Consider the following 27,710-nt stretch of genomic DNA (forward strand, 5'->3'; position numbering starts at 1 on the left):
ACAACAGGGATGGAGAATACCGTAAATAAGGGAATATGGAAGTCTAGGCATTTACGGGGCTTATTTTATTTTATTTTATTCAGAAAACATACAGTCATACATTTTAAAATAAATATTAAATTAATAATAATATAAATTATTAATAATTTTTTAACATAAAAAGACCAATTAGGTTTTTAAAAATTTAAAAGACCTGTCATTGGCTGGTTTAAGTGGCCACTTTACACACTGTGTAACATTCACCATTCTGCCCATGTTTGAACATGCACATTTCCCCAACTCTTCCATCTGTTGACTTTTGTGAAGGTAAAAGAGCTGAAACTTTTATCAAGTTCACTAAAATCAACAGATGGAAGAATTGAAGAAATACGAATGTTCAAACATAGACAAAATGGTGAATCTTACACAGTATGTAAATTGGCCACTTAAACCAGTCAATGACAGGTCATAAGCCCTGTAAATGCCTAGACTTCCATATTCCCTTCTCAAAAATGTTTTTCCTCTCTGTTGTAATAAATTTAAATATGAATAACTCCCTAGGGAGGAAATCCAGCCAGTCTGCAAGCATTTGGACATACTCAAACATTGTTATTTTCTAAACATGTTCAATTACCGGTTAACGACGAAGATACTTTGAATTTACATACAAATATACACAACTTACATAAATATTGATATTAGGTTATACCGATGAAGATAGCCGTTTATAATCGCTGCCCAGGGACTAAAGGATCAATATTGCAGTAGTACGCTAACACTTTGTATTCCGGAGCCGTGTAAACACGTGATTATATAACTATGCCTTGTGTCCCGGTCCCGCGTTTTCACGTGGTTTACCAGCTGTCTAAAAAAGTGCATTTTATTGACATCTAGTGTCTTTTATTAGTACTTTTTTGCTGCTGGTAAACCACGTAAAAAAACACGGGACCGGGACACAGCGCATGGTCTTTTTAATCGCGTGTTTACGCGGCTCCTGGATACAAAGCACAAACAATGAGTGAGGCCCTGTATATTGGCGAACATTGCAATGCGCAATGTGGCTCTCCATAAAGGCCAATGTTGGCAAAACTATCATACAAAAATGACTAATTTAATTATGTCAAATAAATCTGAGAAGTGTTAATTGATTTAATTTAGCATTTTCATAATTATGACAATTTTAAGAAACTCTTCACAAAGCATGAAATTTCACAAAAATGGGCCCGGCACAGGGTAAATTTTATGTGTATTCGGCCGGTACTCAAAAGTCTTAATATTAAGTCATAGAACAAATATGGCCAGCGGTACTTCTTAAAATATAAGAAAAACGTTTGTATTGTATTTGTGAAAAACTGTTATGACATTTCCTTTTTTTAACAACATATTGCCATTGCAGAACGTCCCGACGAGACCCTTATATAGATGGACGCTAAAATGAAGCACCGGCCGAATACACACAGAATTTACCCTGTGCACAGCACATTTTTGAGAAATTTGATTCTTTGTGAAGGGTATCTTAAAAGTGTCATAATTATGAAAACACTGGGTTAAATCAATTGAAATTTTGCATATATTTTTGAAACAATTTTATAAGTCGTCTGAATCTAAATGGGGACAAAGTAAATTAAATTTGGAGCAGCTACGATAAATAAACGAGTTTTGAACAAAATATTTTTTGGGCAATGAATAATAAAAAAAATGTACTTGTCGTGTTGACTTTACGGGACAAGTGATTGAAATACGCTCCAAGAGATATGGGCTAGATAAAATTGTTTACAATTTCGAAGAGGAAAGACAGATCAGAAATGCTTCTACGTTTAGTAAGGGAAGTTAAACTATGAAAGGAAGAAGAGTCTTCGTACGGGTCAAAATATGGAAGAGATTTACGATCCAGAAGTTTAAGGAATCTATTCTGTATCTATCTAGTTGTGATATATAAATTGTATATCGAGGATTCCAAACAACAGATGCAAACTCAAGATGGCTGCGAACGTATGCATTATATAAGATTTTGAGGGATGCGGTTGTTTTGAATGGTCGAGTATATGGATGCGTATAATAAAGCCCAGATTTCTGTAAAGCTAGGGTTTCCTAGGACAGCGGCGCCCGTATCTTAACGGCCGTAGTGAACGGTGATGCAGTGGACAGCCGTCGTAACAGTGACTAGAAAATGATTTTCTAGGAAAACGGTGTTAAATGGTGTTGATAACACCGTTTTCCTAGGAAACCACTCTCTAGTCCCCGTTACAACTGCTGTATACCGCATCACCGTTCACTACGGCCGTTAAGATACGGGCACCGCTGTCCTAGGAAACCCTAGCTTTAGCCTTATTTATAGACGCCTGAATATAGGAATCAAATAAGAGTTTTTCATCCATCACACCTAAATCTCTGGGCTCGTTTTTCCGGACAAGACAATTACCGTTAATTTCATAGTAGAAAATAATTTTATTTATGTTTCTAGTGAACGAAATAACGAAACATTTATCGGTGTGTAGGAATAGCTGGTTATGGTGACAGTAATCCGCTAGTTTATTTAGGTCGTTTTGTAATTCCCAACAATTATTTTCTAACTTAGCTTTTAAAAATAATTTAGTATCGTCAGCAAACATGAGAAAATTAGAATGTTTAATAAATTTGCCAGTGTCATTTACGTAAATTAAAAATAATAAAGGTCCCAAGTGGGGTCCTTGAGGAACGCCAGATGGAATGTAGATGATTTGAGTTAAATCCTAACACAGCTACTGTTTGACTTCTATTTTTGATTTATGATATAAGCCATCTGTACAAATCACCTTGTATTCCCATTTCCCATATCTTGCGAAGTAATATATTATGGTGGATTTTGTCAACCGCCTTAGCAACTAAACTTACTTCATTATACTTAACTTGTACTATCTGTATCTTACCTCGGTATGTTCTACCTACTTGTCATATCCACATCATATGATCGAAACAAGCCAATGGAATGACCGCAAACGATTACTCCGCGTTCCTAACGTCATTAACATTTAAAATAGTTTTCATTTTTCTTTTAAATAGGCTTCCGTAATAAAAAGTACTCACTTCAAAGCGATTATAAACTCTAATAAATCCCAATTCAAGCAAAAAATGCTTGCTTGAACATGAATTTTGCATGACTTTTGGAAATCACCTAGACGGTACACTTAATGATCGTCTGTATGTATTTACCGATCGATTACAAAGCCGGCTCCTATTCCTATAACGTATCGATACAAACACTCGGAAATATAGTAAAACAGATGGAAAAAATATAATAACTAAATTATTTTTTTAAAGTGGTAACTTTCTGACGCACATAATCTGTGTCTGACGCCTAGATACTCTTATTTGTTAATAGGAGAGAAGCTAGCGACATTATTTCCACATCTAGGCGTTCGTTTTATTAAAGTGACAGTTATGTCGGAATTCAATTCGGCTTCAAAACTTACTTATTTCTCTCTCATATTTTGAATAGGCTTTTAAGAAAAAAAGTGCCAACCTCTAAACGATTTAAAAATTTTAATAAATCATAATTAAAGGAAACATTGCTCGGTGGAACAAAATTTTTGACACTTTAATGCGTATATAAACGTATCGAGGGGTTCTAGACTCGTCGGTATAAAATGATGTACTTGCATCAAAACTTTATGGTGGGGGTATCGGTATTATACCTTTGTAGTCGGTCGGGAGACTTTTATCTTCAACTATGACGTCATACTGGAGCTATGTCATTTTAGAGCGTAGATATGTGTACCGTGACGTACGCTTCCCCTTGATTCATATCGATGTATCTACCCAAAACTTAAAGGTGAGGGGTTGGTAGTATATCTTTATAATCGCTAGAGGGAATTTATCTTTAACTATACCGTCAAGGTGAAGGTATGACGTCATTATCTTCCCATCATAATCGAGGCCCTGGACTATTTATTTAGTGCTTGTTTAAATCCTCCGATCAAATTGTTCCCGGCACTCACCCTCCTTTCAATATCTCTCAGTCTCTCCATCCCGAGTAAACATGCTTCCCAGATACATGTACGGCCGTATGCACCACGCGGAAGTGAAAATAATGATATGAAAAGTAAAAACGAATAAATTAATTAGCATTTGCTAACGCTAATTAAATTACTATTTAACATCTCACTGCTAACGCAAATCGCGTCGCTAACCGACAATGTTCGTTCCAGTCCGTTAATTAGTCGATCGGCTGTCAGCGTTGCCATTACTACCGATTTTATTGAAATTCTACCGTTTTCCATATATTTCTTCGTTTTTTTTCATAGAACAAAATTTTATATAAAACGAATACATTTATTTATTTATTAACGGACATTGTCCATTAGAGTGAGCCGATGATGTATGAATTTTTTTATTTTATTAGACATGAAAGTGAAGGGGATCTAAACAGTTGCATTTTGGATCACATTTAACGTGAAAATTATTCAAAAAAATATTCCATACTACTTTTGGCCCTCAACCGAGGTTTGAAGTTTATCACTGTCTGAACATTTTGTTAAATATCTATATTGATAAAATTATTATTTTGTTAGTAAAGATATAACTTAATCACATTACAAATTCGAACACGTTTTAAAACTACCGAAATGCAAAAAGTTTACACTCCGCGCAACTGATTCCGTTGAGCGCCCGGTGAATATTGACGAAAACAACGGCTCATTAAAACAATGCTACCCATTTATTAAAAAACAAAGTGCGACTCATGCCCTTAGATGCTTATTTAATAAGGTTTAATGCACATTATAAAATTTCATTGGACTGATTTTCTTACTTAAATGCGAAATGACAGCCGGTTTAGGGCAAAAAATTGACTTTTTCGAAAACCTCAAGCTCTGGTTGAGGGTCAAAAGTAGTATCGAATACATTTTTTTTGCATTCCGAGTAATCCAAAAGGCAACTTTTTAGACCCCTTTCATTTCAAAATCTGAAAAAAAAATATCGTCCTACCCTATTGTCCATGTATACAATTTATAGGGTTTAAAAATTACAATAAAAGAATAGTTGAAAACATAAAAAAAAAAAAGAAAACAAGCATTGACAAACATAAGGGACATCGAGACAAGATCTGGACTATTTATTTAGTGCTCGTTTAAATCGCTGTAACCTAAAAAGTCTAGGTGATCTTGCCTCGAGTTAACAATACGACAAAGACGGGTCATTGGAGAATTAAGGCCATAGTTTGTTCTATGCTGATCGATGAACAGTACTTATTGTTTCTCAATCTACGAGTCGGAATATTGAATTTGACTTGTCCAGTAATGATGGAACATCGATTATAGCATTTAGTATGCCGAACATATTTATGGAGTCAATATTAGTTCTACTTTTTTGTAGACTAGAAATATTTAACATTGACTCTATTTCAGCATAAGAATAATTATCTCTCTCTAGTCCAAGCATCAACGCTAAAAACAGCCATTACATAGAAATGAGCAAATTACGATCAACTAAAAGAACCAATCAAATCAATATTCCATAGATTCTTGTCAGTTTTGTTATTGGCTGGAGAAATACAACTTACCGCGGTCAGTGAAAGTAAGAACGCAAACCGTTTCGTGACGTCACTACTGAAAAGTGACACACTGATTACAGTCATTTGGCGCGGTATTTGATAAATGTAACTCTAAAAAATTATATCTTTGTAAATTACGCACAAAAAAAAAAAATATATATTGTCACTTAGTTAAATAGTACGCTAATAAAAAATAAATAAATTAGAAAACAGTGGAATTCCTCATTGTTTATTTATCAAGCGTTTTCGACTATTTAAAGCAATGGCCTTAGGCGAAACGGCGCTTTAATTTTGAACAACAACTGTCAAATTAATTGTGCCCCCCTACCCCCGTCCTCACACCCCGAAACTACCGAAATCTACCGATTTATTTTTCTGAATCTACCTATTTCAGCTTGATCCAGTCTGGCAACCCCGCGGCTGTCAGTTGTCACGCTGTCAGGCTGTCAGTTCGAAGCGCGATTTTGGCGCGGGCGTTCGCATTTTGAATTCGACTTCAAGCCGCGAACCTACGCATTTTGACTTAACTACATTCGGAACTAAAATTCAAATTTTCGGCGTTCATTTTGATAAATATTTATGATAGTAAACAAATTGTCGTGCAATTCAGTTTTATTCGATAATATTGTGAATGATAGAGCACTTATTTTGTGATTTTGAACAGTGTTAAATAGGTTATCGCGTTTTTAGATACGCGTACTGTTAAAAACGTGATTTTTGCGCTTTAAAATAGTTTTTCGTCTTGAAAGAGAGGTAAGTTATATTTATTTAGTTTCTGTTATTTTTGTGTAGGTAAGTTTTTATATTTGTCAGTTTTACAGTGAGAAAACACGTTATGTGAAGAATTTAATAATGTTGTAATTAAAGCCATCAGCTAATGATATCATAGATAAATAAGTAAGACGAATATATTTTATTTTATTTATTTATTGAACTTTTTGTACATAATGTTAATAGTACATTGGCGGGCTCATTACCCAATGGCAATTTCTTCCAACCAACCAGTAAAATAATAGTTTTATTTTTATTATTTAAGTTACAGAACATATTCAATAGAAAGCCAATATTAAAAAGCTAAAGATATTTTTAAATATAAATAAACGTATTTTAACATATTACAACAGAGATGAAGAACATTTGAGAGAAGGTAATATAGAAGTCTAGGCACCTACCGGGCTTATGACCTGTCAATGGCTGGTTTAATAGTTCAAATATGGGCAGAATGGCGAATGTTACACATTGTGTAAAGTGGCCATTTAAACCAGCCATTGACAGGTCATAAGCCCTGTAGATGCATAGACTTATATATTAACTTCTCTTAAAGGTTCTTTTCATCTTCGTCTCTGTTGTTCAACATTCACCATTCTGCCCATATTTGAACATCTGGGCTATGTATAGCGTGTGAGCTCGCCAATATATGACAGTAAAAATTTTATTGTCTTTGAATTTCCTAGAGTTTTAACCATCGAAAAAAAAGAAGATTGCAAATAAAATCAACAGACAATGGAAATTTGATGTGTATTATTTTAATAGATTGTTTATAACAGAAAAATACATAGAGAAATATGCATTTTTATTTTTTGTAATAAAAACAGTCCAGTAAATTCGAATAAATAAAAATACGCTTTATATTAACAATATTAATTAAAATGCAAAAATAACATTAATTACTTGAAAAATAAATATTACTGAGTGTTACAAACATAATTTAAAAAACGGATAGCGATTAAAAGTAAAAACTATCTTTAGTTTAATTCTTATAGCGATAAATACATAAACATTATAAAACAGGAGTTATACAAATACAAAAATAATATTGTAACTAGGCGGCTACCTACACGGTTAAATTTCGAAACACCACGCAATTTCTTATCTCGGCTACGCTATGTAAAATGAAAAAAAAAAATTAAATTAATAATTTCATCACGTCATGAAGTCGCCCCTGGGTAGCGCCTGCTAACGTCAATCAACAAAAACATCCTCGTTTTAATTACAATATTTCGGCTACGCCATGAATCTCTTTTTTTAAATAATTTCTCACGTCACAAAGTCGCCCCTGGGTAGCGCCTGCTAACGTCAATCAACAAAAACATCCTCGTTTTTATAACAGTATTTCGGCTACGCCATGAATTTCTTATAAAAAATGTCAAAACGTTACAAAGCCACTCTCTGAGTGTCGCTACTGACATCATTTACAAAAACATAATTATTTGTGCTTTTTTCAGGTACGCAACATTTTTTTTAAATACACCTACCTAACCGATAAAATACTATTAGTAATTAAACCAAGGTGTGCTTTAAAGTTCCGTATGGCCAAATAATATTATTTATTATTAGAATATTATTGACATGTAGTTCAAGCATTGCTGCATTCACGTTGCTTTACTTCTGAGAGCTCAACTGCTATGTTTTTCTATGGTTATGTTAATGTCATCTGTCATGTATTGGCGAGCTCACAGGCTATACTTACGCCGAACATCTATATTCCTTCAATTCTTTCATCTGCCAACCAATGTCCACCAGCCAATAATAACAGCCAACAAAAACCAGCCAATGACAGGTCATAAACCCTGTAGATGCCTAGACTTTTATATCACCTTCTCTTAAATGTTCTTCATATCTGTTGTAATATGTTAATAAAAACACCTCCCCGGGGAGTTGAATCCAGTCCTTGTTTACAAAAATTTGGACAAACTCAAAATATTGTTGATAAATCCACCTGGTCCATGAAGAAGAATAGAAATTGAAAAAATAATAATTTCAGGCGTTACCTAGTATGTAGGTGAAATAATTCAATTAGATGAATCTCACCCGCATAAATAAAGGTTTCAGCTCTTAACTTCACAAACATCAACAGATGAAAGAATTGAAGGAATATTGATGTTCAAATATGGGCAGAATGGTGAATGTTACACAGTGTGTAAAGTGGCCACTTAAACCAGTCATTGACAGGTCATAAGCCCAGTAAATGCCTTGACTTCCATATTTCCTTATTTAAGGTATTCTCCATCCTTGTTGTAATTTGTTAATCTTAATGACCCCCGAGGGGGTGAAATCCAGTCTTTTGTCTATGAAAATTTTTTTGTTACAAAAATTATCAAGATACGCTGTGATTGTTGCCCTATGCACCATTTTGTGCGGAAAGGGAATGACGATGATGATTATGATTTTTCTAAAGTTTTGTAATTTTGAAATTACTCCGCCCGTGACGTCACGAGTTGTCGTCGGTGTGCCCGCGCGACGTTTAATTGTAGTACCCCGTAGCTGTCAAAATACACTAAGCGCTTAAAAAAATTACTGCCTCTAAACCAACAATCTGTCACAACACACAACAACGCTATAACTGATTGGTTTTTATAATTGATTGTATTGATATTGTTATAATATATTTATTTATACATTTTGGAGAAACTTAGCCGTGCAAAAATATAATATCTTATGATTTTTGTAAACATGAAAAAATATATTATTATTTAATTTTCCTTGATGCTGGTATAATTTACACGCTTATTGAAAGTCAATATATAAATGAACTAGCTAACCCGACAGACCTTGGAAAAAGACTTTTCATAATACGTAGGTACCTAGATACTTGTTTATGCTTAAATTCCAAAACTAAAAATTATTAATATTCAAATATTGAATTTTAGTAGGTACCTAGGTACTTGCTTATGGTCGAATTCCAAAACATGAAATTATTCATTTTTAAATAGGGATATTTTTTTTTTTGCAAATGTCAAACTCGGCTCTTCTCACCAACAGGGGTGAACTTTATTCATGAATACGATTTTCAAAGCCGTATTGAATGTCGGCTAATATTATTTTAGTATTCATAAAAATCCAATAAAAATAAATAAATGGGAAGAAATTATAAGGAATGTAATAAAAAAATCTGATTGTGATCCATAAAAAGCTAAAGTTGTTGGTTGTAAAAATTAGAAAAACATTTAAAAAAAAAAAAAAACAACATTCTTCCATTTTTTTTGTATATGCATACGAAGAGAACGAGGTCGATAAAAAAAAGATTTATATTTCTATTTTTTTTTACATATCTTTATGTCTACGAACACGCGCAGCGCAAAGGTCTACATTTCACTAAAACCCGCACTTAAATCGGTTAAGCCGTTTAGGAGAATTTCAGTGACATCACACGTACATAAGAATAATATATATATATAAAGATAAACAACACTACACAAAAATAACGTCAGGTTTTAATAAATAAATACACATTATGAAAATTATCAAATAAATTAACATAAATAAAGTCAGTTCCATATACTGCTATATTCCATGTACTCATTTAGTCCATAATAGGCTCAGAGTAGTAATGCGCCAAGCTGTAGAGGCGCCCAAACGTAGGAAAACCATTCTATGACTATTTAGTATTAAGTTAGCTACAGTTCGCAGCAAAACAATGGGCCGTACTCGGGTCGAGAATTATAAAGTGGATATTGATTAGCATTGTAAATATTTTCAAATATGAACCTGTGGATTTATTATTGCAGGGTTATTCCAATTAATTTTTCTATAATTATTTTGTAAAACTGAAAATACATGTGTGTGTTTATTTTTTTATTTATTTATTCATTTTATTCACATATTTATGTTACATTTATTGAGACATAAATCCCACCTCCATGGAACCAAAGTCCTGTGTTGATTTTGTTTGTTTATCCGTCACATCTCTAAAACGGCGAGTCGTAGCGGCCTGAAATTTTGACACGTCATTTTAGATGCGCTTTTAAGGTTAACATTGCTTTTTTAGAGTAAAATTTAAATCGACCACTACTCGATAAAAACTTACTTTATATGGATGCATAGTGCGGCCCCGACATATTGCCTATTATCAACTATCATTATCAACAGTAAACATGCTTTAATTCACAAATTTATCTCCTAAATTGAGAAAAAATAGTATCTCAAGTGAATATGCTGATATAAGCAATGTTTTTAAGCAACATAATACACGTGTCGGGACAATAAATGCCAAAAATCAATGTAAATCATGGGAAAATATTCTCAATCTCAACCCGTGAAAACTGTCTCCTTTAACAGCTTTGACGCTCCTACTGCTGCAACCAAACATACTGCAATTCACCATAGTGGATTTTTATTTATTATAACGTAAATATCCAAGTTATTTACAAACAAAGCCAAGCACAGCTACAAAAGCATCCGATCAAACCGTTATGTTTATGTTGTCAAATAAAACAAAATGGCCAGCAAATTTAATGTAATAAATAAATCATTTAACATAGATTTATTTGCAAATAATCTTAATGACGTACGGCGTTTGCTTTCGAAATAATTCGTAGTATTTTTTCTTTTCTTTTGAATTTACATTTAATTACTATTCATTTTATGTTCGAGAATCTTTTTTAACTCACTGTGATACTACTTGTGAAAACCTGTAATTGGCTTATTTGTTATTTGTTTTGTAATATATATAAAAGATAATTATAGCTGTTGGTTATCCAAAAATAAAATAAAATAAAATTGGTTGCTAACCAACAAACCAACATCGCTTGCGTTCTATGAAACATAGTGCTTCTCGATAGGGCTTCTCTCTAGGTTACGCATTATTACTCTGAGCTTTAACTACTACGTAAAAAACTTCCCAAAGTCCCGGTGTGGTAACCTGAGGTTACCCATACTAAATTCTTATTTCTTAGCTAATTGTTGGACCTTACTTTCCTAGGCTAGAGTTTTATAGTTTGGGATATGTCAATATGTCAATTGTTATACTTTATTGAGATTTTTCCAAAATTTGACCTTCAAGCATTCAGAACTTGATTTTTTTTCATTATTTTCGTATTTTTTATTATTTGTTAGTAGTCGAAAACATTCGTGAATAAAATACCTCGGAATTTCCTTCAAACAATGGTTAAAAAATAAGTTATTACGCTTTAAAAAAAAAAGGTGACGAACTAGAGAATTAACTTAAAGCAAAATATATGATTGAAACGCCTGTGTTTTTTTTATTATATCAGGTTAAATTTGATAGTCAAGTTTTTTCAAAAAGTATTTTTTGGAAATGGCGGCAAAAAACTAGCCAACAGTCAACAGATGGAAGATTTGAGGAAATGTGGATGTTCAAACATGGGCAGAATGGTGAATGTTATTTTTTTTTATATATATATATATATTTGGACCCCTGTATTTAGTAGCCTTACGTGTCATGTACAAGGCTTAGGTACTCGGAAAAAAACCGTTTTTGTTCATCTTGGAAATGGGATGTTCGATCACTGATTTTGATGTATTACCTTTATGAGTCCAATCACCATTGTTGCAAAGTCTAAAACAATGGCGCGTGATAACTACTTCTAACGACAGTGCGGATATCTGTTGAGGTTGTTCCATCTTTCCTGCATTCTGCTTCAAGATTATGGCGTTGTAAACTGAAAAATGGGCACTGAAATAACAGATGGTCGATACTCTGTGAGGAAATATCATCGCGTGGACAATAGTCATCATTCCTCAATTTAAACCTATATAGGTAACTTCTCATAGCTCCGTGTCCGGTAAAAAATGAATGAATGTTACACAGTGCGTAAAGTGGCCATTTAAACCAGTAAATGGACAGGTCAAGCCCTGTAAATGCCTAGATTTCCATATTCCCTTCTCAAATTTTTTTCCCCTCTTTGTTGAAATAAATTTAAATATGGATCACTCCCTAGGAAGGAAATCCAGCCAGTCTGCAAGCATTTGGACAAACTCAAACATTGTTGAATTAGCTACCTGGTAAAAGAAGAAGTGTAAAATATTTAAAAAAAATTTAAGCGTTGCCTAGTAGGTGATTTGGTTCAGCCGGATGAATCTCACCCACGTGATAAAGGTTTCAGCTCTTTTACTTCACAAAAGTCAACAGATGGAAGAGTTGAGGAATTGTGGATGTTCAAACATTGGCAGAATGGTGAACGTTGCACAGTGTTTAAAGTGGCCACTTCTACCAGCCAATGACAGGTCATAAGCCCTGTCAATGCCTAGACTTCCATATTCCCTTCTCAAAAATGTTTTCCCTCTCTGTTGAAATAAATTAAAAACTGGCATTTTAATTATTTGGTTCGTCGAAAATGATGAACGCAAAATATTATTATAAATAAAAAATGTACTTTTGTAAAAATACACTAATATATTACATTTTCTATACCCATTGTATTTTTTTTCATACACAACCCTTTAATCAACCTGGGTTTTTTTTTTTTTAAGTAGCGCATTTGGTTGAAATTCAATATAACGTTTTTAATAGCAACATCCTGTAGATTTAGGTTTTGCGAGCGCGCCAGTGCCTCGATTATGCACGCTATCTTCGTTTGTCTATATCGAGACGGTATACATAACTTCTGTATTATTTGTATCTTACCTCGGTATGTTCTACCTACTTGCCATATCGACCTCATATTATCGAAACAAGCCAATGAATGACCGCTTAAAATTAGTTCGCGTTCCTTACGTCATTAACACTTTAAAAAGTTCTCATTTATATTTTAAATAGGCTTCTTTGATAGAATGTGCCCACTTCAAAGCGATTAAAAATTCAAATAAATCCCAATTCAAGCAAAAAATGCTCGCTTGAACATGATTTTTAAATGACTTTTAACCATTGCCGAAACGATATGCTTAACGATCGTCTGCATTTATCTACTGAGGTAGTACTGAGTGATTACAAGACCAACTCTCGATACGTTCTCTCTATATTTTTACTTTTTTTACAGTGGTAACTTTCTAACGCCTAGATACTCTTATTTGTTAATAGGACAGAACCAAGCGACATTATTTTAACATCTAGGCGTTCGTTTTATTAAAGTGACAGTTATGTCGGAAATTTGACTTCAAAATTTACGTATTTCTCTCTCATATTTTTAATAGGGTTTTAAGAAAAAAGTTTCAGCCTCAAAACGATTAAAATTTTTAATAAATCATAATTAAAGGAAAATTTTTGTCACTTTTAATGCGTAGATAAACGTATCGAGGGGTTCTAGACCCGTCGGTATAAACCGATGTACTTACAGCAAAACTTGATGGTGGGTATCGGTAGTGTACCTTTATAGTCGCTCGGGACACTTTTATCTTCAACTATGACGTCATACTAAAGCTATGTAGTTTTAGAGCGTAGATATGTGTACCGTGACGTACGCTTCCCTTGATTCATATCGATGTGCCTACCCAAAAATTGAAGGTGGGGAGTCAGTAGTATATCTTTATAATCGCTAGAGGGAATTTATCTTCAACTATACCGTCAAGGTGGGGGGGGGGGTATGACGTCTTTAACTTACCATCATAATCGAGGCCCTGCTCTAGTAAAGCCGACAAAGTTTGTAGTCAGTGTAATTCCCGAAGTACTGTGGAGTGATGTGATATTAAAAATAATGCTAATCAGCATTAGATAAAAACAATCAATTTTCTAAGGTATTTCTGATAAAAAATACAATTTTATGCGAGTACCTAATCAAAAAAATATTAATTTACTACTTACAGATTACGCCTCTTGAAATTAGATTAACTTAAAGTCTATTCATTATTACAAGAACTTCCAAACAAACAAACCAGCTGCGTGATACCCGACGGAGAATAGCCTATTTAACATATCATCTGAATCTAAAAGGCACGGTAAAAGTATAGTGTATTGACATTAATTAGATTCGTTAGTACCTACATATTTAAATTTTATAAAATTTAAATATGTAGGTACTAACGAAAATTGGCAAAATGGTGAATGTTACACAGTGTGTAAAGTGGCCACTTAAACCAGCCAATGACAGGTCATAAGCCATGTAGATGCCTAGACTTCTATATTACCTCATCTTAAATGTTCTTCATCTCTGTTGTAATATGTTAATGTTTACAGCCCCCCAGGGAGCTGAATCCAGACCTTATCTACAAAAATTTGGACAAACTCAAAATATTGTTGTTACATTTATAGTTCTTCTTTGTGTAGAACTGATTGAAAACACCGTTCATAATTTTTTTTTGTAATTTATAAGTTATCTTAAAAATACTAATAATTAAAAATAAAATAAACTGACTATTGTAAGACGTCACTCCCCATTATGTACGCAAGAATTAAATTTTCTTTTTAAAAAAAATCAGCCTCGTGATGTAATGGTCAGAGCGTTTACCTACCATGCAAGAGGTCTTGGTTTGATTCCCGACATGGTTGATATGAAATATTTATTTAAACGGTGTTTTCACACTAGAATATTTCGCAGTCCCTGGACTGGTACTTGAAGCGTAATACTGATCATCTCACCGTCGTGTAACAAAAATAATGAAGATACGCTGTGATTGGTGTACCAATGCAGTGCCCTATGCACCATTAGATGGGTAAAGGGAATAATGATAATGATGGATGGTTCTAGTTCCCATAATAAACTATTTATCAATAAAGAAAAACTATTGAGACACGCCGCCGCCGCTGGTAAATATTTATAGTGTCATAATCCAGGGTGAAAAAACGAGAATACGTTTGTATGAAGAAAAGTCAGACCGCGTCTTTCTCTCAAGATAAAACATTATTAAGTATACTTACAAAGTTTGCTTCATAATGCTTTTATGTAACCAAAGAAAGAAGTTCGGTTTTCTTAAATAAAAACATTGACCTATTAGTACACATAGATGCACCCTGAGCCTTCTAAAATTATGACACTTAACTCATGCCCAGACGCTCAGTCATGGCCAACACGTAATAAGTCGTTCTTTAACCGTCAGCCGGTTTTGGCGTGAGCTTTATATTTTATTTGAAATCCGTTAAACTGTTCGGATAAAAGGGAAAAATATGGTATAACTTTTTGTTGATAAGTAGGAACCTAGGTACTTGTTGATGATTAAATTCCAGAATTAAAAATAATTCATTTTCAAATATTGAATTTTAGTAGGTAGGTACCTAAGTACTTGTTTTTGTTTGAATTCCAAAACAAAAAATAATTCATCTTCAAATATAGCATTTATTCTGCAAATGTCAAACTCTGCTCTTCTACCAACAGGGGTACACTTTGTGTAAGAATCCGATTTTCGAAAATGTATTTAATGTCAGTTAACATTCTATTTTCATTACTAAAGATCCATTAAATATATTTAAATGGATAGAAATTATAAGATATTTAAGAAAATACTCTGATTGGGATCCATAAAAGCGAATGTTGTCGTTAAACATTTTAAAACAAACTTTTTTATATCCAAAAAACAACATCCTTCCATTTTCTTTGCATATGCATTCTCGTCGATTGCAGCCCGATAAACGACGAATAAAACATTAAAGCTTCTAACATTTTTTTTTACTTACCAGATTGAAGATTTTAAAAGCTATAAATATGCCCATGGTAAAGCTCATCGCTTTGCTTAAAACCGCAAGTAAATTGATCCAGGCCCAAGTATCGAGGACAGACATACCAATATTGCCTTTTATATATACATAAAGCTATGTTCAAGTTCTAAAAATTAATGCCATAATAAAAATTATTTTTATAAAAACACGTTTTTAAAAAAATTACATCAATTAGTTTTTTATCAATATAACCTTACCTCGGTATGTTCTACCTGCTTGCCATATCGACATCATATGATCGAAACAAGCCAATGGAATGACCGCAAACAATTACTCCGCGTTCCTTACGTCATTATCATTTAAATAGTTCTTAATTACATTTTAAATAGGCTTCTGTAATAAAAAGTGCTCACTGGAAAGCGATTATAAACTCCAAAAAATCCTAATTCAAGCAAAAAATGCTCGCTTGAACATGAATTTTGCATGACTTTTGGAAATCACCTAGACGGTACGCTTAACGATCGTCTGTATGTATCTAGCGATCGGCTACAAAGCCGGCTCCTATAACGTCTCGATACATACACTCGGAAAGATAGCAAAACAGATGGAAAAAATATAATAACAAAATTATTTTTTTCGAGTGGTAACTTTCTGACGCATATAATCTGTGTCTGACGCCTAGATACTCTTATTTGTTAATAGGACAGAACCTAGCGACATTATTTTCACATCTAGGCGTTCGTTTGAATAGAGTGACAGTTATGTTGGAATTTAATTCGGCTTCAAAACTTACTTATTTCTCTCTCATATATTGAATAGGCTTTTAAGAAAAAAAGTGCCAACGTCAAAACGATTTTTTTTTTAATAAATCATAATCAAAGGGGAAATTGCTCGGTGGAACAAAGTTTTTGACACTTTAATGCGTATATAAACGTATCGAGGGGTTCTAGACTCGTCGGTATAAAATGATGTACTTACATCAAAACTTGATGGTGGGGGTATCGATACTATACCTTTGTAGTCGGTCCGGAGACTTTTATCTTCAACTATGACGTCATACTGAAGCTATGTCATTTTAGCGCGTAGATATGTGTACTGTGACGTACGCTTTCCATTAAAGCATAGCGATGTACCTACCCAAAACATAAAGGTTGGTAGTATATTTTTATAATCGCTAGAGGGAATTTATCTTCAACTTTACCGTCAAGGTGAAGGTATGACGTCTTTATCTTCCCATCATAATCAAGGCCCAGGAAGTTATAGCGTATCGTATAATTGATTCAGAAAGAGATAAATAAATAATTCGTAAAGTATTAACAGGGACATAATATTTTAATATGTACATTCTATTACTTTTTGCTCTTAATCGCTTACACAATTTTCTAATATGTACATGCCATTTAAAATTACAACCTATAGTTAAATCTAAATAAACATGCTGCTCAATATTTTTAATATTTTCACACATGCACGGTTGCATAATATCACTATGGATACACGTAAAGTTACGTGATAAAATTGACCGTGTTGTGTGAGTTTTATAGTTCAGTGATCTTATGTGCCTAAGTTTGGTTTTCTTTGAGTTAATTATTATAATTATGATAATAAAAATACTTTATTGTTTTATTCCACTTTTATTTATATTTTTTTTACCAGTGACCGGGTTTTGTCGTGACCGACATCGTCAGACTGATGGGAGACTAAACAAATTTCTATGTTATATACAAGTGCAAGCGGGGGGTTGTAAATCATGATTTTATATAATTATAAGAATATAAGTTTTGTTTGAATGTACATAATAAAAACTGGTGTAAAATATATAATTTTATGAAGTTTTATAATGAAAATGTATTTGAATTACATGTATTTAAATTTCATTAAAACTGTAACAGGGACCGCTGGTTGGTAGTTCCATCGACAGCTGTCTCCGGGCCCGGGGGTAATTAAGTGATTCTCTGAAATCAAAAATTCCCGGCAGTTAATTTTTATCCATTATTTAATTTTATTTAATTAACATAAATGGCAAATCTGCCTTTTACAAACATTTATAATATTAACATTTTCGGCTAAATATTTTTTTTTTTTAAAACATGAATTTCCTCATACCCAAGATTTATAAAAAAAAATTAAACCAAAAATTATACAAGATTTATATTTAAAAAATTAACCTAAAAATTATACAGCATATTCAGTAGAAAGTTTAAATAATAAAACATTCTACAGTAAAACAACAAGAAAATCATAAGTACTGTTTCACACAACTAGGCAAAGTGAACAAAAAAATGTATGTATATATATATATATATTATGAAATGCACGAATAAATAAATATATTTACCATTCACCATCTTTGAAAAAGTTCAAAAGGTTTGTTCTATAGGAACAATACACTACACTAAATATATCAGATACGTGGGAATAACTGGCGGCCTCCGTGGTGTAGTGGTCAAGACGCTTAACCCACGCACGAAAGGTTCCGGGTTCGATTCCCGGTGAGAACACAAAAATTAAAATGTGATTTTTCTCAAGCCTGGGTACTCTGTGATGTAATTCACCACTGTAATTGGGCCTCCTGGCCTGTTGTGGTGCAAAAAAAATGAAATGAAATGAAATGAAAAACTATTGCCGAGTTCATGAAGCCTATTTAATACGGCATTGCAAGTATACACTGTCCGTGAGTTGTTGCTACAAAACGGTGGCACCTGTCTAGTCATTCATCCAGGCACCCGATTAGTTTCATTGTTTGTATTTTAATGGATACAATAATGGAGAATGCACGTGTGTTACTTGTTCGTTTAATATTATTTTATCGGGGCAATTTTTTAGCGGTTAATTTCTAAAATTTCAAGTTTATCTAATTGTTTGCCTTTGCTGCATGTGTGAAGGAATTGAACATTTGTATTTTTATCAAAAACATGATTTGATTCAATCAGGTGGTTTGCAAACGCGGAGAAACCCGGTCACCGGTAAAAAAATTATAAAAAATAAATAAGTATATAAATAAAAGTGGAATAAAACTATAAAGTATTTTTATTATTATAATTAAAATGCAGTTCTACCAAGAAATGTCAATGGAAAAACTCAATATATAAATTATTATACCTGCGTCATGGGACCATTTTTGCAGGTTTAAAAAGACTTCTTGCAATCATTTCTCAGCTGTTTTGAGATCCTTGTGGGACATTATTTATTTATTTATTTATTCATTCAAAATTACAAAATTAAATATTGATGAACTTATTAAGGCTTTTTAGGCTATGCCCGTGTCAAGCCACAATAAATAACAATAAAAATACATAGTAAAATTAATTAGATCAAATTATAATGACATAGAATCACAATCTAGAAAAAAAGGTAAATGTAATAAATAATCGAATTCCAAAGAATACAATGCAAAAAAGATATTCAGAAATAATTTTTAAAATATAAATTATACAAATTAAGAATCACACATAATCAAATATACAAAATAGTGGTATCATTAAAATCAACAAAATAATAGTTTAATATAGTAGTATTAAAAAAAAAAAATAACACAAAATAAGAGCATGATTTAAATCAAAAGAAAAAGAACATATATATTTTTTATTTATTTATTTTATTTTCTTTTATTCAGGAAACATACAGTACAGTTACAAAGTTTAATATTTTACACAATTGGACTTAATTCTAATGGACCAGTGAAGTTTCCATATTAAAAAGCAATTAAATCTAATGTAAATTATGAAAGTATAAAAAAGAGAAGGAAAAAGAAAACATAAATGAAAGTTGTTTGAAAATTTAAATTTAAGTGAAAAAAATATATTTTAAGGTTTGTAGTTTGTAGTGAGTATTTACAAATGGAAATAATATTAAAAATGAAGAAAATTTGTAAGAGTAATTAAGAAATAAGAATGGAAATAAAGAATGAAAAACATACTCATATATATATATATATAAAAGCATAATTGAAATGATAATTGAGTTATGTTTTCTAGAAATTCACTCAATTATAGTAAGAAATATAAGGAATAGGAGCAATAAATCATATGCCAAATAACAGTACGTACTAAATTAAATTATACAAAAATACATAATAAGAAAAACATAAAAATTATCAATATATATAAATATTATGTCTAACGTGTTAAAATAAAAAATCACATATTCCAGGAAGCCGTTGTTTGCCGTATTTTACCGGACTACAGACGTAACTTCCCACTGTAATCGGGGCAAAGGATTAAAAAATACTAATAGGACACAAAATGTTCGGATAAATAACTATTTATCAACCAGTATTGATGTTACATCGGGTGTACCTCAGGGTGCTCATTTGGCACCCCTGCTTTTCAATTTGTTTATTAATGATGTTGCTAAATCATTCTCTTACTCTCGTTTTTGGCTCTTCGCGGACGACACCAAAATTCTCAAAATAATTCAAACTTTACAAGACTGCTTTCTTCTTCAATCAGACATTAACTCTTTTAACCGATGGTGTAAAGTCAATAAATTAGAACTAAATATTAAAAAATGCAAAATAATGTCATTTCATAGAACAAAACAACCAATTTCCTTCGAGTACCTATTAGAAAACTCCAAAATTGATGTAGTCAAGTCCATCAGAGATTTAGGAGTTGTTCTGGACTATAAACTGACATACAACGAGCATATAGATAATACAGTCAATAAATCACTGAAATTACTTGGCTTCATTAACAGAATATCCTCTGATTTTACTAATGTCCGTACAATCAAAACTCTTTATTGCTCAACTGTTCGCCCTCTTCTTGAATATGCCTCAGTGGTCTGGTCTCCATTCTATGTCAATCGCATAAATCACATTGAATCAGTCCAACATCGCTTGCTTCGAAAAATAGCGTGGATGCTCGGACTAGAGAGCGATAATTATTCTTATGCTGAAATAGAGTCAATGTTAAATATTTCTAGTCTACAAAAACGTAGAACTAATATTGACTCCATATATATGTTCGGCATACTAAATGGTATAATCGATGTTCCATCATTACTGGGACAAGTAAAATTCAATATTCCGACTCGTAGATTGAGAAACAATGAAGTACTGTTCATCGATCAGCATAGAACAAACTATGGCCTAAATTCTCCCATGACCCGCCTTTGTCGTATTGTTAACTCAAGACAGGATCTGGACTTTTTTGGTTTAAGTTTACAACGATTTAAACGAGCACTAAATAAATAGTCCAGATCTTGTCTCGATGTCCCTTATGTTTGTCAATGCTTCTTTCTTTTTCTTTAAATGTTTTAAACTACTCTTTTATTGTAATATTTAAACCTTATAAATTGTATACATGGACAATGTCCGTTAATAAATAAATAAATAAAAAAATATCTGTGTATCACCTCTTGAATCTTTCGACGGCTGTTGAGGAAAAAATGACAGGCACTTAAGCGCTTCTGCTTAAACATGACACATCATTTTTGTACGCGTTTATGATCTATGATGTCAAACTAGAGGAAAACGATGGCAAAAAGAGGAAGCCGTTTTTTGAGCAACCTCACTTAAAATTAAATAATAACATCTCGTTATATAACGTAGTGAGCTGACCGATTTTGGCTCATTAGGATCGGAAAATTCCACACGGAACGATAAAGTTACGTAACATGGATTATTTTTTATAATACTGTTATTATATTATATAGGATGTATGGATCAAATATTTGCTCTGCGAAATATGACAGAAAAGTTCCAGGCTAAACATCAGAAACTTTTCTGCGCATTTGTCGATCTGCAAAAGGCATTTGATAGAGTGGACAGAGAGAAATCGTGGAAGGTTTTATCGGAGTATGGAGTAAATGGTAACCTGACAAGGGCTATTGCGTCACTGTATAAGGACAGCACAGCATGTGTGAAGGTGAATGGGTCATTCACATCGCGGTTTAATATTCCGAAAGGAGTCAAACAGGGATGTGTAATGTCACCATGGTTTTTCAACATATACATCGATAGCTGTATGAAAGAACTGAAAGATTTAAGAATGGGAGCAAAAATGAATGGTATAACTGTTAACTGTCTTCTGTATGCGGATGATGCCGTGCTTCTTGCCAGCAGCAAAGAAGACCTTCAATTCTTGGTAACAAAAGTCTACGAGGTATGCAAGAAAAGCGATTTGCTTATGAATGTTGATAAATCGAAAGTGGTGGTTTTTGAAAGGGATGAAAATATAACTAAATGTGAGATCAGGGTGAACGGAGATATTCTGAATCAGGTAGAAGAATTTGTGTACCTGGGAAGTATGTTTACTAGGGACGGAAAGGCCGATAGAGATATTGAAAGGAAGGTGAGTGCCGGGAACAGGGTGAACGGTGCACTAAAATCTACTTTGGCAAACAAATGTTTATCGCAGGAGGCTAAACTAGCAGTTCACAACGGAGTTCTAGTTCCAACTCTAATGTATGGGAGCGAAGTATGGAATTGGAAAAATAATGATGAAAGTAGGTTGAATGCTGTCGAAATGCGATCCCTCAGGCGAATGTGTGGTAAAACGATGTATGATAGGTGCACAAATGTCGAGATCCGTGAAGTGTGTAAGGCTGAGACATGCATTATTGACAGAATCAAGAAAGGGGTGCTGCGTTGGTTTGGACATGTAGAGCGAATGGACAGCGAAAGAACGACTAGAAGGATCTACGATGCAAATGTTGATGGATGCAGAAAACGAGGAAGACCGAGAAAGACATGGCACGATCAAGTCCAGTTGAAGATGGACATGTCAAAAGTAGGAATAATCGGCGTGCGTGCATAAGAAGATGTATGAATGTAGAGGAAGCGAGGTCTGTATGCCAAGATAGAGTGTTATGGCGTTCTATCCTCTCTGCCTACCCCTACGGGGAAACGGCGTGATGGTTTGTTGTTGTTGTTATATTATATTTATAACTAGCGGGCCCGACAGACGTTGTCCTGTCCGAACTATGGATGTAAAATTACTTAATTTTACCAAAAGTCGCGGTAAAATACCGTGATTTACAGTTTTTACGGTAATTTTCGGTAAGAAATAAATTTGACGTACTAATTTTTATTTTTCAAAAATATTACATAAACGAGTAGCTTTGTTTTAGGACATTTTACATGACAGCAAAAACCAGGTTTAGATCCATAGGGCGGTTGTCGAGATTTATTAGAAGTATTCATGTCACAACTACGAGGTGCGAACCTGACTTGTGAGGATGCACAGGAGCTGGCATCTGACCGAGATGCCTGGAGGATCTTTGTGAACACCATATGCTCCAACCAGGTAGTGGACATGGAATGATGATGATGACTTTTGGTAGGTCAACTATCAAATAATTAGTAAAAAGTTAGTGCTAATAGCGCTTTTCCGCTATTTTGATAAAATGTATTTGATGTTCAAACGTGTATCTTGGAAAATATTGATCCTACGAAAAAAAAATATAAAGATTTTTATGTAAATTTTATTTTTCCCGACTTTCGTATATTTCTTTCTGTAAAATCTTCAGGGACGTAATTATAAACAAAAAACTGATTTTAAGCAGCATTTTTTCAAAATCGCGGCATGAGCGGTGGTCGTTCAAGGTCACAAACTAAAGGTTTTACCAAGGACCCTTGACCAACCCCCTAGATTTTCTCGACTCTTCCATCCGTTGACTTTTGTGAAGTAAAAGAGCTGAAACCTTTATCACGTGGGTGAGATTCATCCGGCTGAACCAAATCACCTACTAGGCAACGTCTAAAAAAAATAATCTAATTTGTATACTTCTTCTTTTACCAGGTAGTAATTCAACAATGTTTGAGTATGTCTAAATGCTTGCAGACTGGCTGGATTTCCTCCCTGGGGAGTTGCTCATATTTAAATTTATTTCAACAGAGAGGGGAAACATTTTTGAGAAGGGAGTATCGAAGTCTAGGCATTTACAGAGCTTATGACCTGTCATTGGGTGGTTTAAGTGGCCACATTACACACTGTGTAACATTCACCATTCTGCCCATGTTTGAACATCCACATTTCCTCAACTCTTCCATCCGTTGACTTTTGTGAAGTAAAAGAGCTGAAACCTTTATCACGTGGGTGAGATTCATCCGGCTGAACCAAATCACCTACGAGGCAACGTCTAAAAAAAAATAATCTAATTTTTATACTTCTTCTTTTACCGGGTAGTAATTCAACAATGTTTGAGTATGTCCAAATGCTTGCAGACTGGCTGGATTTCCTCCCTGGGGAGTTGCTCATATTTAAATTTATTTCAACAGAGGGGAAACATTTTTGAGAAGGGAGTATGGAAGTCTAGGCGTTTACAGGGCTTATGACCTGTCATTGGCTGGTTTAAGTGGCCACATTACACACTGTGTAACATTCACCATTCTGCCCATGTTTGAACATCTACATTTCCTCAACTCTTCCATCCGTTGACTTTTGTGAAGTAAAAGAGCTGAAACCTTTATCACGTGGGTGAGATTCATCCGGCTGAACCAAATCACCTACTAGGCAACGTCTAAAAAAATCTAATTTTTATACTTCTTCTTTTACCAGGTAGTAATTCAACAATGTTTGAGTATGTCCAAATGCTTGCAGACTGGCTGGATTTCCTCCCTGGGGAGTAGCTCATATTTAAATTTATTTCAACAGAGAGGGGAAACAATTTTGAGAAGGGAGTATGGAAGTCTAGGCGTTTAGGGCTTATGACCTGTCGTTGGCTGGTTTAAGTGGCCACATTACACACTGTGTAACATTCACCATTCTGCCCTTGTTTGAACATCTACATTTCCTCAACTCTTCCATCCGTTGACTTTTGTGAAGTAAAAGAGCTGAAACCTTTATCACGTGGGTGAGATTCATCCGGCTGAACCAAATCACCTACTAGGCAACGTCTAAAAAAAAATAATCTAATTTTTATACTTCTTCTTTTACCAGGTAGTAATTCAACAATGTTTGAGTATGTCCAAATGCTTGCAGACTGGCTGGATTTCCTCCCTGGGGAGCAGCTCATATTTAAATTTATTTCAGCAGAGGGAAACATTTTTGAGAAGGGAGTATGGAAGTCTAGGCGTTTACAGGGCTTATGACCTGGCATTGGCTGGTTTGTGTAAATGCCTAGACTTCCATATTCCCTTCTCAAAAATGTTTTCCCTCTATGTTGAAATAAATTTAAAGATAATTTTTGGCGCTTAACAACTGTCAAATTGACATATGAGTGTTGCTATACGTAAAAATTTCAAAAATTACTCATATTCAATTCATTCGCACAATACTGTTATATAAGCTACGCACAGAAAACTTAATTTTTTCTCTAGCCTAGTAAATTTATTTGATCACGTCATCTTCAGTAAAAATCGCAAAAAATTACAATCGGATTGTGTTTTTCACCAACTTCGAAATTACACATTTAAATTAATTTGATTTCATAGAACTGTTTCCATTAACAATATTATTTATATTTAATTCAGAATTTTATGAATCTTTATTGTTATTTTAACAACTATGCCTTACATTTTTTTAAAAGGGTATAATACAATATGTAAATTAACATCTGTATAAAATTCGCATAATAGATTTAAAAATAATATTCGACAAATCATCATATTTTTAACAAAAAATATACAGTAGCATTTGGAGAGCGAATTTTTTAAACAGCTCGAAATCAAAATTTATCAAAATAAAATAAACAACATTTTGAGTTTGTCCAAATTTTTGTAGACAAGAGTAGAAATCCACCTGGTCCATGAAGAAGTATAGAAATTGAAAAAATAACATTTTCAGGCGTTGCCTAGTATGGAGGTGAAATAATTCAATCACATCAATCTTACCCGCATAAATAAAGGTTTCAGCTCTTTAACTTCACAAACATCAACAGATGAAAGAATTGAAGGAATATAGATGTTCAAATATGGGCAGAATGGTGAATGTTACACAGTGTGTAAAGTGGCCACTTAAACCAGCCATTGATGGGTCATAAGCCCTGTAGATGCCTAGACTTCTATATTACGGCCTCCGTGGTGTAGTGGTCAAGACGCTTGACTCACACACGAAAGGTTCCGGGTTCGATTCCCGGTGAGAACACAAAAATTAAAATGTGTATTTTCTCAAGCCTGGGTGTTCTGTGTTGTAATTCACCACTGTAATTGGGCCTTCTGGCCTGTTGTGGTGCAAAAATAAATAAAATAAAAAATAAATAAAATTACCTTCTCTCAAATGTTCTTCATCTCTGTTGTAATATGTTAAAATAAAATCAATTAAACATGAAGATTTTTTAAGTAATTAATTCCGTAAATGATTGTGTGACTCTGAGAGTATTTTCATAAACTGGGGATATGATTTTTGATGTAATCGGTATTTAAAGAATATTTTTACGATTGGAACCATATTACTATCAAAATCTGAAACGAATGTTTTCATTTATAATTTCCTATTTAAAGTTAGATAATAAAACGGCCCGTAACTGGCCAAAAGGGTTGATGACGTCACGCGTGACTTATATTTCCTACGTTCACTCAAATCCTATACTGAGATACTCCGACGCGGGCGGCTTGTGGCTTTTTATTTGTTTTTTGTAGTTAAATTTCGTCTTTTCCTTTGTTTTTTTTGTTTTCATTTATAAACATCCATAGCATTATGACTGACATTGGTTTTTTACAAGGAAAATCTGATAACTTGCCCAAAATAGATATAATCATGATGGGTATTTTTTTCTCATCCAATACAAACTTTTTAAGTTCTGAGTATAGAAATGTAAAGGCCGTAAGGTAAGCAAATATATAATGTTTGCTTCCAGAATGTATTCATTTAAATAGTTGTATTATTTGCATGTACCATAAATATATTGTTTCGCGTACATTTAATGCAAAAGGGAAGTAACGTGACTTTGACACAACATAATCCATAAAATACCATTGCTTGTAAACATCTCTGATGCTCGAGTGCGTGTTAATGCCTTTTTTTATTGAATGTGATTTACTTATTAATATATCAGCTAGGGTAAATTACGGAGACAATGCCATAGGTTACATTCAAGTAAAACGGACGGGTGATATTTGAATGGTAAAAGGTCGAGTCACCCAGCAGAACATAAAGTTAGAACCAAATCGTACTCGGTGACGTTGATCTGCGATGAAGTCTAGGAAATAATAGATTCCTGCAAGTGTGAAGACTGTCCAGCATCTCAAGGTCAGTTGCCATTTTGTAAATGCAATAAATTTCACAAATAAATAAGGTAGGTTTTCATACAGCAATTTTTTTGTAATTTTATTTTTTATTAATATAGAAAACCAACGGTTCTACAAATTAAACTAAGTAACATAAGTACAGAAATATAATACAAATATAAACAATAACGTTCAAAGAATAAACTATTTGAGTATTGTTGTACCTGTCAAGCTTTATAAGTGCTAATTTCAGTACCTGCTGTTAGTCAATTTTTATAGTCTACAGTCTACATCATAAAATATAGTATTTTGTACTGAACAAGACCTACGGAAAAAAGAATAGTGGTTTTGTTTTTTTTAACATCTCGTTTCATAACGTTCAAATGCGTTCAACCATTTTTTCCGCATTTTTTCATTAGGTACTAAGAATGGCCAAAAAAGCTTTTTTATGCGTCTTCACCGTAGTGTTTGCGCACATCGGAACTAAACAGTACTTGCATCTTATAACTAAAGACATTTTAAGCGCGTTAATTAGTTAAAACAGTGTAAAACAACCGATTACAACAAAAACAACACGTAGGCTATACAATTAGTATGAATTTGTTTGAACGGTCAGTCAAATTCGTAACGCGTGACGTCACAAGCCCATACGGCATCCGAACGGTCGTTTTGGCGCCAATTCAAATGATACGTTTTTAAACCGCTCTGAAAAATTAACGCATGGACATAAAAAATAAAAAAACTGTACGGTTACCCATCGTAATTTTTTTTTTTTTTTTTGCAAAATAAAAAACGTGAAAATACCCTATTGTGTTAAACAC

The 27,710-nt window shown here is 33.4% G+C and overlaps 1 protein-coding gene across 1 annotated transcript in view; it reads left to right on the forward strand.

Moving 5' to 3' along the window:
- Positions 1-5,934: 5,934 nt before the first annotated feature.
- Positions 5,935-27,710, forward strand: part of LOC148285742 (scavenger receptor class B member 1-like) — a 95,080-nt gene continuing 73,304 nt past the window's right edge. Inside the window, exon 1 of the mRNA XM_088231924.1 lies at positions 5,935-6,262. The gene's annotated coding sequence lies outside the window, so the exon portion shown is untranslated. The remainder of the gene's footprint in view (positions 6,263-27,710) is intronic.

Source organism: Micrasema longulum, unplaced genomic scaffold (genome assembly GCF_059751315.1).
Source record: "Micrasema longulum isolate JH-2025_06_02 unplaced genomic scaffold, ASM5975131v1 h1tg000008l, whole genome shotgun sequence".
Lineage (NCBI taxonomy): Eukaryota > Metazoa > Arthropoda > Insecta > Trichoptera > Brachycentridae > Micrasema > Micrasema longulum.